The sequence below is a fragment of the Myotis lucifugus genome, unplaced genomic scaffold (genome assembly GCF_000147115.1).
Source record: "Myotis lucifugus unplaced genomic scaffold, Myoluc2.0 scaffold_137, whole genome shotgun sequence".
In the NCBI taxonomy this organism is placed as follows: domain Eukaryota; kingdom Metazoa; phylum Chordata; class Mammalia; order Chiroptera; family Vespertilionidae; genus Myotis; species Myotis lucifugus.
Genome location: NW_005871185.1, coordinates 108,893 through 112,503, shown reverse-complemented (window position 1 = coordinate 112,503; position 3,611 = coordinate 108,893). Strand labels below are relative to the sequence as shown.

The window sequence follows — 3,611 nt, the reverse complement described above, 5'->3', positions numbered from 1 at the left end:
TGTTAGAGCCAAGAATGAGAGGAAAGCCTATAATGAGTTCCAGCAAAGACTGAGAGAATCTGGCTCCCGCCCCAAGAGGCATTTCCTCCTCACTCTTTTGAATGTGTGGGCTCCTGCACACTGTGAATAACATGCCAGTATCGGCCTCCATATAAATGGTATGTTATAGAATTATGGTCATTTTTCTGACAGAATAAAGAACCCAGTTTACTTGTTTTAACTGTTTGTTTACTTTAGTAAAAACAGCATTTAGTATGATGCTATGGGAAATTACTTCAACTCCCCTGCAGCTGCACTGGCAACCCTATAAACACTTTTACTCATTCTTAGAATATTTCCTTGGTTCAACAGAGTCACATGACAGCTAGAGCAAAGATACTGTGAGTGCCGTGCACAGTAATAGCTATGTTGCTGCAATAAGAAAACTGGGAAGACAATTCTGCTATAAACAGGAAAAAAATCACCAAAGTAGAAGATAGCAAATTTGACATCTTAAGGAATGAACTTTACATCTGGAAATTACATATTGTTGTTGCAATAATTTCTCCTTACATTTTAGACCAGGGTTGTTCAGATACCTTGATTCTAAAGCATGAAAACGCATCCTTCAACATGTTGTCAGTCTTCATGAAGGTTCTTGATAATAACCTATTTTTGACATGTCAAAGGTAGACATTACTAATATCTGTAAGAATAAAAACAAGGTAGGAGAAAATCTTTAGCCAACTCTGACAGCTTGATTACAGACTGCTTTGTATGGCCCTCTAGTGTCTCTATCAAACACTGGGTCCTGAACCATGCAGGACAGTGTGTGGGACAGGCAGTGTACTGTAGTATAGACAGCCCAGGCATTGGAGTCAGAAATCTCTGGTTTAAATTCTGTCTTGGCCAAAGAGGAGGGGTGCAACATGGAACACTTCACATTTGGAGTACAACCTTCTTCATCTATGAGAGGAAGTAAGAATGCATTCTTTACAGATTGTTAAGAGGGCTAAATGTAATTGCACGTATAAACTTCCTTGCGTGGTCTCATGGCAGGTGTTTAATAAATTTTCAAATAAATACAAAGTTGTCTTCATCTCACCACTAAGGAATGAAGTGTGGAGATTTGTACAATTACAATGACTCCTTAGGGTACACTCACCGAATTCTTCCAGCTTCCCTCCGCTTACTTACTTCCAAGTTAGAGAATTGTTTAGGATCCTCCTCATCTCTAAAGGGACCTCTTTTACTACTAATGTCCATTGTCCACAGCCTTTCACGTGTGATTTCTACTCTTCCCTTCTAAATCCCATATACCTCCAGGTTAATCTTCATAAAGCTTTGTTCTGACCATGTCACTTCATTATCTATAACCTCCTGTGAAACCCAGAGGTCCACAGAAAATGTTCCAATTCTGAGTTAGGGCATTGAAAACTAACCATTCTTAATATACACGTGTGGATGGAATAGAAAATCTATCATTAAAATCACTATCAAAATCTACTAATACAAATTATTAACCCCAGTACAATGTTCCATGTCTAAACAGACTGAGAAACATGTAGTAGTCATAAGCAGATGTCTTTGAAACCTTCACTGCTAGAACTGCTTGCATTACCCTAAAATATTATGAGCATTTTGCTCTTTTATAATAAGCAGAGAAGTTTTTCTGGGCTGCATAGTAGGGTAGTATGAATAAAGTAGCGACTCAAAGAGTCTCAGGTAGGTGGAATATTACCAATAATAGCAACTATTCAATGACGCTTGCCTCAGCCCAATTTCCCTAGACAAAGTCAAAGGTTTGTGCTAACACCTAATTAGGAAGAGCAAAGGTAAAGGAAAAGGCACTATAAGGGAGTAGATTACTGAACTGGCCACAGTGTTGTAGCAAGGTCCATCAATTGCTCAGGCTCCCTAGATAACTTTAGAGAAGCATGTAAGACTAATGAGTTTCCAAACAGTCTGGAGAAAAGGGATAAGGAAATGATTTCTTTACTTGTTCCCTCCTAGCTTCTGCCCTCTGAATAGTCAATATTCACACCATGGGGAAAGAATTCCCTACATCTGGTGATGTCACCTGGCCCTTCCACAAATGCTGCGGAAGCCAGGTCCTATGCCTTTCACCTTGGTGCTTTGAGTCAAGAAGTGGTAAGAGAAGTCAGTTTGAGGTAATGGAGCTCACAGATCTGGTGGAGGTGGTCGTTAATACATTGATTTTTACCACAGCAGGTAGCTAAATGAAGTCTATGCTGAATCAGTCATAGGATCCCTTCTGTGTCTGTTCCTCAGAATTATGTGGATGATGCTCATGAAAGATAAAGTGGAAAGAAGCAGGTTGAATAGGGAAAGTCTTCAGATCACTCAACAGATCTGACACCTGTGAGGGGAAAGAGGAAAGGAAGCAGGAATGGGCTGTGATGCAGATCTGGCAAAGCCTAAGCCAACTCCATAGGGTGCTCTGGAGCAATGACTGCCCAGTAGAGGAGACCCACAATAGGCAGAAATGGCCAGGCCCCAGCACTCCTACCATGCTCAGTGAGGTGCTGACAGCTACCTTGGAAATAGTGACCCTCATCCTAATGCCATGGTAGTTTCCAAAGGTGCTATGGTTCCCGGCTTTAAAGTAAGTTCTTCTTGAAGTGAGACACAAGCAGGACATCTCTACAGACCTTATTTGCCTCAGAGCACCTAGCTAAGAAAATTCAAAGTTTGATGAGATTGATCCCCTACTTGTAAAATTAAATGCATGGTTTTCTTATTTGAACTTTCTGATTTGGGAACTGTTGACCAGTTTCTTCTAGCTAATCTGCCTGGTAAGTATACCCACTAAGTATACTTCTTTATATCAGTAAACTTGGCAGAAAAAAAATGGCCAAAATTATTTAGGGGCAGTTTCCATCCAGAGATATGCATAGATCTCTATAACTAAAAAAAACAAAGTTTTCATTCTTTTTGGACCAGATCAGCAATACAGAGCAGATGACAGTTAGGAAAGTGTTCCAAGATGAGCAATGGTTATAATTATGGCAGGATTGATTGATGGAGAAAGAAAAAAATATCTAATTTGTACAGCTGGTCTTCACAGTTACTGAGAAGGACCAAATAAGTCTGCAAATACTTGGGATGTAAAATACTAATTAGAAGACACAATTAGTAGCATTGAAAAGGATATAAGTTCATGCAGTGAAATAAAGTTTTAAAATAAATATATTTTTTTCTCAATGGCAAGAAAAAAACTTCCCCACCTAGAAGAGGCTTATGAAATTATATATAAAAGTAGACTAGAAAGAAACCCAGGTCATAGTAAACAATTTTGTACCATCCCGTAGGGGAATCAACTTATTGGATTTTTTTCTATTTCTTGTTTATCTCCTTCTGTGTCTATACCACAGCTTTCCAGAGACTTTATTAGTGCTCTTGGCAGCTCTGGTTACAAATGGAGAACTAATGATTTCCCTATGGATGGATCAAATATCCTTGGAGGGAAGGCTGAACTGAAAATTTTCAGGCAACTACTACATTCTCTCCTAGTGTGGCAGCTGGTCTGCTGAGATGAAGAACAGGAAGTCCGCGACCGAAGAGTAGGCTGTGTTCTAAAAGCAGCAGAGTGAAAACTCATAACCCAGTCC

At 39.5% G+C, this 3,611-nt stretch overlaps 1 pseudogene; it reads left to right on the top strand.

The window, feature by feature from the left end:
* The first annotated feature begins 2,566 nt into the window (after positions 1-2,566).
* LOC102429512 overlaps positions 2,567-3,611 on the top strand; it is a 19,599-nt pseudogene continuing 18,554 nt past the window's right edge.